The sequence below is a fragment of the Tiliqua scincoides genome, chromosome 2 (assembly GCF_035046505.1).
Source record: "Tiliqua scincoides isolate rTilSci1 chromosome 2, rTilSci1.hap2, whole genome shotgun sequence".
Classification (NCBI taxonomy): domain Eukaryota; kingdom Metazoa; phylum Chordata; class Lepidosauria; order Squamata; family Scincidae; genus Tiliqua; species Tiliqua scincoides.
The window spans coordinates 28,478,551-28,491,998 of record NC_089822.1 but is presented as its reverse complement, the minus strand read 5'-3'; the positions used below and the strand labels follow the sequence as shown (position 1 = coordinate 28,491,998).

Genomic DNA, 13,448 nt, shown 5'->3' with positions numbered 1-13,448 from the left:
AAGTATAGGAATTATATAACTCATTAACATATATTATGAACATGGAACCATGTACTTTGCATCTGTGATCTGGATAGCAAGACAGTCATTTCTTTTCAAACAGTTGCACTCAAGTTCTACACTTTCAGATAATGGTAATAACATTTTTATTAGTTTTCCAAAGATTGCCTGAAGCTACTCTTCCCAGCAGGTATCTTTCATCGTTATCATCAAAAATTATAACTAAAAATAGATACATATAATCCCATACACATAGTGAATCACACATAGCAAATCAAAATTCAAATAAGCCTAAACAGATGCTAATCCTCTACATCTTTTCTGAACATCCCGCATGCCAATCCTAAATGAGTTACTTAGGAGGAAGTTCCACTCAAATCAAGATACTTGAGTCCATGTCTGCATCTGTTGGATTGGGATGTAAATCTCAAAATATTTCTATAGGAAATTAGGATGCAGTTAGAACAATATGAATATATTTACTAGTGAGATTTTGTTTTGATGAGCAACTCAATGTACTTCAAAACACACACAATAACAAGACCATTTTATCACATCACTCTAAACAGCATTAAAAAAAAACTGTTTGAGCCCCAAATATTTCTAGGGAGTAGGGTTTTAGATTTCTCAGAAACAATCTGAAACACCATAAAACATTAATACACAGCTATCTGGGACTATCAAACAGTTAGTTCCAGATAAAGTTTAAAGCACATGCACTCTTAGTTTTGAAAATTTAGCTCATATTGTCTACACTACAGCATATTATAAATGCTTCATTCCAGAAGCAGCACTTTTGCATGCTCCACTGACATACAGCCAAAGGGTCACCTGACAGCCAAAAATCACTGTGAGGAAAGCTGCTTTTCAAAGATTTTAGGCCTCTAGTTTTATCCCAATCCTGTAACTCATAGTTGTCAGAACAAGCTACACATGCAAGTTCTCCAATGCTTACTGGCAAGGATTTGGCAACAGAAAGAGTTGCCTTCTCCAATTCAAGACTCCCTTCTCCAGCTCATGAACTGAAATCCTTCAAGCAACCATTTGATCTTTCAGAACCACATATCTTCAATATCCAGGAAAGTTATACTACACTTAAAAGTTATTCTTCCAAAGTTCCAACACAAACCAGTACCCTCAAATGCACAAGTATTTCCCTGCACTAGTATTTATTGAGATTTTGCTTAGCTATGTAAACTTTACAAACTATTAATGACTGAATTCAGACTGCACCTCAATTACACATAGCATCTTATTAAAATGAGGAAGAGCCCAATCCTATACTTGTCTACTCAGAAGTAAGTCACATTGTTTTCAGTGGGACTTACTCTCAGGAAAGTGTGCATAGGATTGCAGCCTAAGCCTCCCTGTCTATTTAGGAGAGGACAAGTGTCCATTTTCAAAAAAAAAAAAGCAACAATGTGAATTTTGAAAAATACACTACAAAGACACCATCTGTACAGTCAAAATAAAATACCATAAGTTCAGTATATGCAAATCTAGCATGTGAAGGAAGAATAATTCTAAAAATGTAACAGGGCAAAAAAACTATCACATACATAATTAACATACATATCATGAAAATGGCATGAAGCACTTTTCCAAACTGAATTCTGAGGATTCCATACTTATCCAGAGAATAAGATTTAGTGTCAATATTTAGCTAGCTTTATTTAGCATCCACCAGTCTAGCACCTTGCTACGCTCATGCCATTGCATACTGTCTAGACCAAGAGTTCACTCTTTGGTTTGCTTGTTTAAAAAAAAAAAAAAGAAGAGGAAGGTTGCGACAGACATGGAACACTGTCTGTGGGGGAAGCATGAGTCCATAAAAAGGACAGGGAGGGGGAAGGAAATGTGATTGTGAAGCATAAAGTCAAAAAATGGATTACACTCTTCAAGAGTCTCCCCTCCCCCAATTTGGTAGCAGATCAGGAATCTACCTGGGCTTGTTGTAATCAAGGGAAGATTTAATTCTGTGCACCACCATCCCCAGGCAGAAAAGGAGGGTGGAGAGTGTTTCATATGGACTTCCCTGCACATAAACCCACCATCATCATCCCAATCCTGTCTGTCCCACATGCCCTGCAGTCCTGTAACCACTGCAGACAGCTGTAGCCCCCAACACACCCTATAGCAGGAATCCCCCCTTGAGCTTGGTGGCACATGCTTCCGAGTCCACACATGCACAGGGTCTCTTGAAGGATCTGGTCTGCTTGCAGAGCGGCTGACTGACAGCCCTATCCGGAGCATGCTTGACAGAGAAGTAAGGTCTGCTCAGAAATAATTCCCAGTGTATTCAATGAAACCCACTCCCAGGAAAGTGTGCATACAACTGGAGCCTAAGTAAGCCTAGCAACAGGACTTAGAACCCAATCCTATGCATGCCTACCCAGAAGTAAGTCCCATTAAAGTCAATGGTGCTTACTCCCAGAAAAGTGTGAATAGCATTATAGCCTAGGGCTGCAATCCTACTCACACTTATCTGAGAGAAAGCACCATTGATTATAATGGGACTTACTTCCTAGTAGACATACATAGGATTGGGCTCTATGTAAGCCTACCAGTCGGACTTGTAGCCCAATCCTATGCATATCTATTCAGAAGTCAGTCCCATTAAAGTCAATGGGACTTACTCCAAGTAAAGTGTGGATAGGACTGCAGCCTAAGTAAGCATCCCACCGGGGCTCAGAGCCCACTCCTCTGCAGGTCTACTCAGGAGTAAGTCCTATTAAAGTCAATGGGACTTGCTCCCAGGAAAGTATGGATAGGACTGCAGCCTAAGCAAGCCTCCCACTGGGGCTTAGAGCCCACTCCTCTGCAGGTCTACTCAGGAGGAAGCCCCACTGGGGGCAATGGGTGCAGTCCATCGGTGCGTGTGACCCTGCAGCAGCCCCAAGTTCCTCCAGGCGGCAAGGCTTGGAGGGGAGGCGAGGCTGCTGCAGCCTTCCCGGAGAAGAAGCGGAGGGAGGCCGGCGAGGGAGACGCTGCCCGTCCCGCACGCCCCCTTCTCCTTCTCCCCGGCTGCAGGAGGCCTCGCGCCGCCGAACAGGATGTCGCGCCCGGCCAAGCAGCGCCCTGGCCCGGACAGGCGCCGCCGACACGACACCGCCCGACTTCCCTTCCTTCCCTTTCCTCTGCCCGCTCGCTCGCCCGCCAGGCCATGCAGAGCCCGCCGCTCACCCCGTCCGTCGCGACCCTCGCCCGGGTGCGGGGAGCCAGCAGGCGAGTCCGCAGAGGCTGCCCGTCTCTCCGCTGTGCAGCTGCGCTCCGCTCGCCTCAGCCCCAGCGCGAGCCCAGCAAGGCTGCCTGGCTGCCCGCCCGCCCCGCTCGGCGCTCGCTCCGCCTCCGCGCCCTCACCCCGGCCGGCCCTCCGGCACCCAAGCGCCGCCCACTCGCCGGGCTGCGCCGCTGCCTCCGCGGCCACTGGCGGCCCCTCAGCCCCGGCCGTTCTGCCTCCCCGCAGCCGCGTCGTCTGGCGCCTTCGGGGCCTCGGCTGAGCGGCCCTTGTTGAGGAGCGAGGCGCTGAGCGGGAAGCCCCCCCCCCGACCGCCACGAGGGGAAGGCCGCCCGCCGCCCGCCCCCGCACCCGCACCCCTTCCGCAGTCAGTCGTTGCTGGGGCTGCTTCTTCCTATGCCTGTCTACTCAGAAGTCAGTCCCATGATAGTCAATGGGGCTTACTCCCAGGAAAGTGTGCATAGGATTGCAGTCTCACAGCCCACTCCTCTGCCCGTCTACTCAGAAGTCAGTCCCATGATAGCCAGTGGGGCTTACTCCCAGGAAACTGTGCATAGGATTGTAGCCTCAGTTTCCTCCAGCCCAGCCCACCACTGCTGTATTTAACAATGGACCTTTGAGAAGCACTGCCACCTCCATAAGAATGAGGCCCCGCTCAAGCAGGCCCAGGGTTAACCTAGTCCAGCTTCCTGTATCTCACAATGACCCACCAGGGAATTCAAGGAGCACACAAAAGACCTGCAACCTGGTACCCTCCCTTGCACCTGGCCTTCTGAAGTAGTCAGGAGCTTGACACAGGCTTGTCAGCTGTGATGGACTTTTCCCCTATCAATCTGTCCAATCCTCTCATTGGCATCTAGGCCAGGTGCCATCACCACAATCTGTGGCAAGGCGTTTCACAGACTAATCACATGTTGTCCCATCCAATTTTCCCTTATCCTGTCCCATCCAAATATTCCAATTCCCAATCCCACTTTTTTGGCTAATTAACACCCCCTCTTATCTCTAGAAAGAGCAGCTGTGGTGTGCAAAGAAATGAACAGAACTCCTTATCAGTTTAAGCAATTAACAAGAATTTATTGCTACACGCACATATACTCCCTGCACTTCCTCTTGTCCAGAGGCTTTCCCTCCCCAAAACTCCACTTAACTTAGTGGGTAAAGGTCCAAAGCCTCCAGTCCAAGTCTAATCCAGTCTCCACACAGCCCAGCCCAGCCCAGCCTTCTGCAGCAGAGTCCCCCCCTCTGTGTCCTCTCCAGCAGTCCTGGCAGTCCCCTTCTCCCATAGGTCCTGGTCCATATGTGTCCTGTGGGTCTGGGGTACCTCATGGGTCTGGGGCTTTGGGCCTTCTGAAGCTGCCTTTTATCCTTGGATGTCCCATTATCCAAAATGCAGCTCAGCTGTGAGCTACCTTGCTAAGTCCAAATTCTTTATTTACGACTTTATTCTTTATATACCTCATATATAGGTATTTATATACCACCTTTCTTTGGTCATCAGATTTCTCCTCAGACTTTAATCCAAGGTGGTTTACATAGGCAGGTTGTTCTAAACCCCCATTGGGATTTTTACAATTGAATAGTTCTAGTCTTTCATAGAACTCCTTGCTCCAGCTGGATTCCTTCCAGCTGGTCTATCTCTGGCCCTCCCACACTCCACTTGAGGGGAATTCCTCTCTGCCACGGAGGGTCAACTCATCAGTATATCAGTGTGTCATCAGTCAAATTAGGCTCAGGTGAGCCATCTCTTCAGTCCATTTCCATTCAAAGTCCCATCAAGGTCAAATGAAGCTCAGGTGCCCATCAGAGCCTCCATTGGCCTTGATTGATTACAGCTGTGGAGCTAGCCCTGCCCTTCCCAGAGCTGTCAAACAGCTGTCAAAACATGGAATCGCTGTCAATACCACATCATCCACCTGATGATCTTCTGATCTTCCATTACACAAGTTAGTTAACTAAATTTTTCCTTTGAGAAAGGTCCTTTGAGATGGATCTTTGAGAGGTACTGCCACCTACATAACAGTCCCACTGGATCAGGCCAGACACCCATCTAGTCCAGCTTCCTGTATCCCACAGTGCCCCATCGGATGCCTCAGGGAGCACACAGGACCACAAGAGACCTGCATCCTTGTGCCAGTCCCTTGCACCTGGCATTCTGAGGTAACCTACTTCTAGGATCAAGAGATTGCACATACCCATCATGGTTTGTAACCTGTAATGGAATTTTCCTCCAGAAATTTGTCCAACCCCCTTTTAAAGGCACCCAGGCCAGATGCCATCACCACATCCTGTGGCAAGGAGTTCCACAGACTAATCACATGCTTTCTTTTGAGAAAGATCCTATGAGATGGACCTTTGAGAAGTACTGCCACCTCCGTAAGAAGAGCCCCACTGGATCAGGCCCGGGGCCCATCTACTCCAGCTCCCTACACCTCACCAGGTGCCTCAGGGAGCACACAAGACCTCAAGAGACTTGCATCCTTTTGCCAGTCCCTTGCATCTGGCATTCTGAGGTAGTCTACTAAAACCAGCAGGTTGTACATACCCATCATGGCTTGTAAACTGTGATGGACTTTTCCTCCATAAATCTATCCAATTTTAAAGGCATCTTGGCTAGATACCATCACCATATCCTGTGGCAAGGTGTTCCATAGACTAATTACACAGAGGGTAAATAAATATTTTCTTTGTTCTAACTCTCCCACCACTCAATTTCAGTGGATTTCCCCTGGTTCTGGCATTGTGTAAGATGGAAAAGAGCCAAATCCTATGCAGGTCTACTCAGAACTAAGTCCCATTGTGTTAAATGAGGCCTACTCACAGGAAAGTGTGCATAGGATTGTAGCCCTAGCCTGCTGAATGGCTACCTTTCAGGCAGCTGTTAAAAGTAGAGTAGCGCTGCCAGAAAAAAAGAGGAGCATTATCTCACATGTATTCTGGTAGATTTAGATCAGAAAATTCACACGTTAGCTGGCCCTTGGAGGCAGAGCCATAGCTCAGTGGGTAGAGCCCTTGCTCTCTGTGTTACTAGGTTCAGTCCTTGGCATCTGCAGGTAGACCTCAGAGAAATCCTATCTGGAACGCTGGAGAGCCACCATCATTCAGTGTCAACAATGTGCAGATGGTTGGATCACTGGTCTGACTCTATGTGGTAGATTATATATCAGTAGTGAGTAGCTACTCATATATCAGTAGTGAGCTTATATGCTTCTTATATAATGGTGCTTCTTATATAATGGTGCTTTATTTGTAGATATACATATAAAATATGTTTGATTTTATACATTGAAGGATTTGATTTTTCTCTGTAAACTTTTAGTTGTGAACTTTTAGTTGAAAAGCGGTATATAAATACTGTTAATAATAAAGAAAAAACCTTGTGAACATATAAAAGTGCTTTTCCTTCAAGTACACTAACCACCTGAAGGGTGGAGGGTTGCTTGTCACTCCCTGGTACTTCTTATGAACCTGTGGCTCTAGAAAGCTGTGAAATAGTTCCTCATAATGTACAGAACTCATACTGTACATAAGATATTATTCCAAAATAAGAGGAAGAGGATTTTGCTAAAAGAGTGTGAGGCGGAAACTATCTCTTGGGCCCCTCCCTCACACACACACACACACACACACACACACACACAAGCTTTTCAAGCAGCAGAGAAGAATCTCTTCTGCCAGTTTTCTTATGGAAACATTTCTGTTAAGGGATGTTTATGTAGACAGCACAGGTTCTACATTGCAGCCTGTGTACTTGAGATATTGGAATGAGCTTGCAACTTGGGGTTAATAAATAATTCAGGAAGCATGGAATTCAGCTTGACAGTAAAATACCAGGAGGAATATACAAAATTCAGAGAAGGATACTGTATTAAAATCAGGTCTCTTTTGAAGAGAACAGGTGTATGCATACCTCACTTGTGAAAGAACTGCAGTTTTATGCATTTATCTGATAATGGCATTAGAGCAGTGCTTCCCAATCTCCTACAAGGGAGCAATGCAAATGCCATCCCCAGGAGGAGAAGGAGGTTTGCACTTACCTGCAGCCAGCACTACAGTCCTGGGGGATCTGAAGAGCCCATTGCAGAGCTTTCCAGGCCTCTTTATGTCCAAAAAAGAGAAAAAAGGCCCTTCCAGTTTTGTCATGAAAACCGAAAGTACCCATTTGCCCCCCTTTTTTTAGACATACAGAGGCTTGGACCCGCTAGGACTGCAGTGCTAGTTACACATAAGTGAAAACCCCTCTCCCGTCCTGAGGATCGTGTTGCTGCCTTCTCCCCCTCCCCACTCCTTAAAGGGGCAGGGACCAGTCAAGAACCACTGCCTTGGAGGATAACAAAATTGACTAAAAACAGGGAGACATTGTAAAATTAAGTACCAAATATTTGTACTTGCTTCTTCTGACTGCAGATTTTTTTAAAAATTAATATTATGACTAGGCATAACTAAATATAGAAATAAAGGGGAAAATTTGTTTACCTGTGTCCATGTCAGCTGCATGAATCCCATTTAGGTTTGTTTGGGGCTTCCCTAACAATACAATGCAAAACAGGGCAGTGATGGGTTGTGCTTGTATTATCACTTCCTAAAAACTGTCAGTGCAGTAGTCTTGTTTAAAGAAAAAGACACTGCAGAATCTGAAATGTGTGGCAGTATAGTCTGAGTGCTAACATATTGCCAAGTTCAAAACCAGAGATACATGCTCAGACTTGTCACAAGCATTGAGCTGTTTCAAACACAACTCTGAGCAGCTTAGGCTTGAAAAATGCTAGCGCAAGCACATAAAAAAGATGGTGAGGTAGATGGGAACTGTTCAGTGTGGTCATGTATTAGCTAAGCAAATAGGTCATAGTACGCAGTGAGATTATTCAGTCAAACCACATAGTATAGATATCATGGATAGCCATAGGATGACAGAGTAATAGAGGGTTGGATCAAAATTTTAGGCAGGATAAATTAAAGTTCTAAAACCCAGAATGAGCATTTTAGCTCTCTTGAGAAAGGAAAGTGGGAATAAATAGAGATACCCAAAGGCTAGAATAGCATCACAGTGATCATCTAGGGATGTTCATGACATGGCGCTTGAATTTAGTATTAGCGTTTTGTAAAGGTTAAAGGAGGTGATGCTACTGTCATAAAGGTTGTATGTTTATTTACAGAAACCAAAAGCAGTTGGGCTGTTTGGTCAAAAGGAACAGTTTCTGACAGTACAATCCTATGCATATTTCTTCAGAAGTAAGTCCCATTGAGTTGAAAGGGGCTTACACCCAGATAAGTACTCGTATGTTTAAGATTGCAGCCTAGATGTGCAGTCTCTCTACCAAGTAAACAGGATTCTTGATTGCTGTGCCAGTTTATCAAAGTAGATTGTGCTCTTTGTCAGAAATTATAGTGAAATGCAACATTTCAAAACTGCCATTCTCAAGAATTTTCTCTGCTGCTGTATTAATATCTGAAACTATATTTGCTGAGTCAGTGCAAGTAAATCATAAAATGATTACAAATATTATCTGTAATAGTGACATCTGTGTTTATTTTTCAACCTTGTAAAACTATGACAACACAGATCCTACTTTTCCTAAAATATGAGTAAGGCTTTTGCTGCCAACAGAGTCACAATAAAACATGAGCCACGTTATCCCACAGATAATTAGTTTCTGTGTCTGTTTGACAGTCATGGAGACAAAAGTCTACAGTTTAGAGAATAGCTTGTGACATAAGCAGCACTTTTATAAGCATTTCTAAATAATTCATTAAGGAACGATAAACTACAGGCTAACTAACAGAACCAAGTCAAGTAGTACCATGCACTCAGTTTTATATCTTCTTTTATGGGTAAATCAGATGGCCTTCAAGAGTACCCAGGAGTGTTGGGGGCTATATGGAAAGAACAGTTGCACTATAAGGTTAAAAAAAGTTAAGACCCCAAAGTTTATGTAATATTCAAGTGGATCTATAGGTAGTTAGAAAAAGTTATTTGCATGCTTAATGTAGGATGAAAATTATCCATACGCACTGGAATGATGAGAAGCTGATGTTTCTCTAAGCTCCTTTCACTTATAGATAGATAAATGAATCTGGAAAGCTTAAGGGCTCTATGAGGCTGACATCTGGCTCTTTATAATCTGACTCTGATGTAATAGCCCTGTAAGGGCTATTATCAAAATATGTTATAAAGCCTATGCACAGGCTATTCCATGCTAGAAGGGAAGATTTTTCCCCTTTTAAACCAAATGATGATATGTATTCCTTCCAAACAACACAGTCCTGGAACGTGCTGGAATCCCTAGCATGTATTCACTGCTGAAACAGAGACGCCTGCGTTGGCTTGGTCATGTCGTGAGAATGGATGATGGCCGGATCCCAAAGGATCTCCTCTATGGAGAACTCGTGCAAGGAAAGCACCCTACAGGTAGACCACAGCTGCGATACAAGGACATCTGCAAGAGGGATCTGAAGGCCTTAGGGATGGACCTCAACAAGTGGGAAACCCTGGCCTCTGAGCGGCCCGCTTGGAGGCAGGCTGTGCAGCATGGCCTTTCCCAGTTTGAAGAGACACTTTGCCAACAGTCTAAGGCTAAGAGGCAAAGAAGGAAGGCCCATAGCCAGGGAGACAGACCAGGGACAGACTGCACTTGCTCCCGGTGTGGAAGGGATTGTCACTCCCGGATTGGCCTTTTCAGCCACACTAGACGCTGTGCCAGAACCACCTTTCAGAGCGCGATACCATAGTCTTTCGAGACTGAAGGTTGCCAATACAATTCCTGCTCCATACATCTGATTTCCAGGCAGTATCCTCTTATATGGTCCTGCTTGCCCCTTGGTATATTAGGCACATGCATATTTTGCAAAAATATGATAGTGATCTTTGGGGACTCTTAGGCAACATGAGTTAGCAGCCTGTCCGCTGCTCATGGGCTTTCTTTTTGCTCTGTGGGAAATGTGATTGGGTTATGAATCTCTTCCCATTTTGCTGGGATGGCAAGCTGAACATTTGAGGCCAAATAGTGTCAGTTGTGCTGCAACTGGCAGAAAGGGGCATTTGAATGTAGATATCTGAACAATTAACACTCAGATTCAGTTTCTCTGAATTGATATGCCAGTGAGTTCTACTAGATGTAAATAAACTGTACTGATGCTCTTTATACCTAGTAGATGCCTCTGCTATATCAATGCCCAGAGTAACTGAATTCTCTTCACATATCCAGAAATGCTTTCTAGTTTGTTCCAACAATTTTAAAGTGGGAAAGTTGTGTCTGAATTTAAATCACCAGAGACTGCATTTGGCACCGATAAAGCATGCAGACAGGAAGGATGTGTAAGTGGGCAGCAGATGTATTCTTATCAAATATTATGAAGGATTGATGAAAACACTTCTTGTCATGATATTTTCCAGACATACATCAAGTGGCAGTGGTGGAAGTATGAAGTTTGTGAATTCATCATGGTGAGAAAATTTTTAAAAAATAGTTTATTTGAGCACATGCCTTTTGGTTTCTTGAATTTTCAAGGCAAATAGAATAACCTTTTGGACAATAACACAATAAAGATTAAACCTAATATCACTGTTACCACAGGCTCACAATCCAAGCTATTTGATTCTAATGTAAAATAACATTTAAAAAAATCTATATGCCCTTTAAATCTATGTATATTGTGCCTAAGGGCCCAATCCTATCCAACTTTCAAGCACCAATGCAGCCACATTGCCCCCCAGGTAAGGGAACAAATACTCCATTACCTTGAGAAAACCTCTGTGACTGCCCCCCACCACAGGATGCAGCACACACCCCATTGGCATGGCTGCATCACCACAGGAAAGTCGGGTAGGATTGGGCCCTACGTTCTGGTTTCTTATAGGCTGGAGCCCAGCTGGTGAAGCAGGGCACCAACCACATAGGTCTTGTAGTGTGCATTGTCCAGTAGCTTTATTTGGAACCAGTGGGATTTATAGCACAGGTCTCCACAAACAGGATGTTCCAGACTGACCAGCATTTGTAGCATTTCCTCAAGCACAGAATGAGGAGAGGGACTTGGAAAGTGTTAGGGAACACTAGGTAGGGCAGCACTCAGGTACCACTAGGCCTCTGGAGCTCTCTTGAGGGAATGTGAACTTGCTCTGATGATTTCCCCTAGGCAAAAGCCTCACAGGCTGATTTTCACACCTAGCTCTGTTTTCTGCATCTTCAGCTACTGCCTTGAGCTCATGTTTTCTGCCCCCCCTTGCCCTGCTGAAGTCCTGATTATCCAGGCCTTTTCTACCCACCAGTCAAAAAACAAGAACAAAAACACCCAGGTATGGAGAGCTTCTTTCACAAGTGTATCTGCGCATTACCTTTAATTCTAAAAAGAATATGTGAAAATGCAATATATTGTGTAATGTTAACTGTTAGAAAGTGTTGTGTGTACTGCAAAATGAAACACAGTGAAAAAGACTTGTTCCTAGACAACATACTGGCACCAAAGTGCCGCAAACTATATTTCATTGAATGATAAAAGGGGAGTACAATTATCCTTGCAATTCAGATGGCATTTTTGTAGTATCAGTAATACCCAGAATAACCTACTGATTGAATGTTTTTCAACTTACATAAAAAGCGTTAATGCAACCTGCCAGTTAGCTTTCTATCTGTTAGACCACAAAAACTGTAATAAAGCAATAAGGAAAAACCTGGAAGTTCAAAGATAACGGTGAAATTCCGCTCTTTACCTTTGATATTATGCCTTATCCAGAGTTACTGCCATGGAAGCTGAATTTCATGGACATGTAAGAAAATACAGAATATATGCTCAGTGGGATTTAGGGACTTTCACATCATTTCTTGAAGGAGATGAGAATAGACTTGGTAGTATCCATCTCTACTCTGTGTTTTTATTTTTTAAGCATTATTTTTTACAAACAAAGGCAAATGGTATCAAAGCTGGGAAAGTGGCATAGGGAGACACATGTGACCCTGTACCTTGAATGACAATGCAGTATAGCAGTTAGGGTTTTGAACTAGGACTAGAGGATCCAGTTTCAAATACCCACTGGGTAACCTTAGGCTAGATACAGTATCTAAACCTAATGGCTCATAGTTATCTCACCCGAGCTCCTTGGATGAAAAGTGGGATAAAAACATAATAAAAATCCCAAAAATGCTGTGGTAGCCTACCAATTCCTTCTCTCACAGAATATCCCCTTCCACACTGATGATAACTTGTATGTGTGAATGAGCCATAAGAAATGAAACATTCCAGATGGAATATTCATGTCATGGCACAAACTCTGCTGTTCTAGGAAGACAGTTCACACTCAGCATCAGTGATGAAAACTTAAGTAATGTCCATGTGGGTTAGAACTTGCCCCTAGGGAACCTTCATGTGACAAGTTTGACTGTCACAGACTTTGAACAGAACTAAACATGACATTCATTTATTTTGGTATGTTAACCACTTTGTGAACAACATTTGGTTGCAAAGTGGTATCAGTGTATTTTGCCAGATTCCCAAGCCAAGCCTCACTTAGAGAACTTATGCCCACTCTAAGCTAATTAACTCCCCTTTGTTCCCCAACAATAGCCCCAGTTCTCCACTGCAGTACTGCTGGACTCCACCAGGGTAGCTTGCCTTTCAACCTGCAGGGTCCCTCCTCCCAGTTCCTAAGGCAGCAATCCTTCCAAGTACAGCAGCAGCACCTCAGCTCTTAGCAATCTGTTCTAGTAGTCCATTAGTCAGTGAGCCAGATAACCAGTCCAAAAGTCCAGTATATCATTCACTGGTCCATTGGTTCATTAGCAGAGTCATGGGTCAGTCCATGAGTTAACAGCCAGTAAGTCAGTTAGTCAGAAGGTAAGTCCAAAAGGCAGAGCCATAAGTCAGTCCATGAGTTAGCTGTCTAGTAGGTCAGTTAGCCACAGTCAGTCTGTTTAGTCAGCAAGCAAGTCTTCATTTTCCCTCCACTACAACCCACAAACTTTCCCCCAGGTGCTCCTTATATCCTGTAATAGCCTGACTGCCTCTAATGGCTGCAGCTGTGCAGCACACACCCTGCTGAAAGCCTAGGCTTTAACCCCATGTCTCCCAGATTCACTAGAGCAAAGGGCCACTGCAGACACCACATCGTATTTCCTCGCCAGATCTTCCACGATTCCAATACATCATGGAATTTCTTGAGGGAATCCAAACTTTCCCTGAAGATTTCTGCTAGGCAAAGGCCTCACAGGTTGGCTTG

At 44.2% G+C, this 13,448-nt stretch overlaps 1 protein-coding gene across 1 annotated transcript in view; it reads right to left on the bottom strand.

The window, feature by feature from the left end:
- The window catches only part of PIK3R1 (phosphoinositide-3-kinase regulatory subunit 1), a 78,591-nt gene extending 75,320 nt beyond the window's left edge, over positions 1–3,271 (bottom strand). Inside the window, exon 1 of the mRNA XM_066614161.1 lies at positions 3,184–3,271. The gene's annotated coding sequence lies outside the window, so the exon portion shown is untranslated. The remainder of the gene's footprint in view (positions 1–3,183) is intronic.
- Between the last annotated feature and the right edge of the window lie 10,177 nt (positions 3,272–13,448).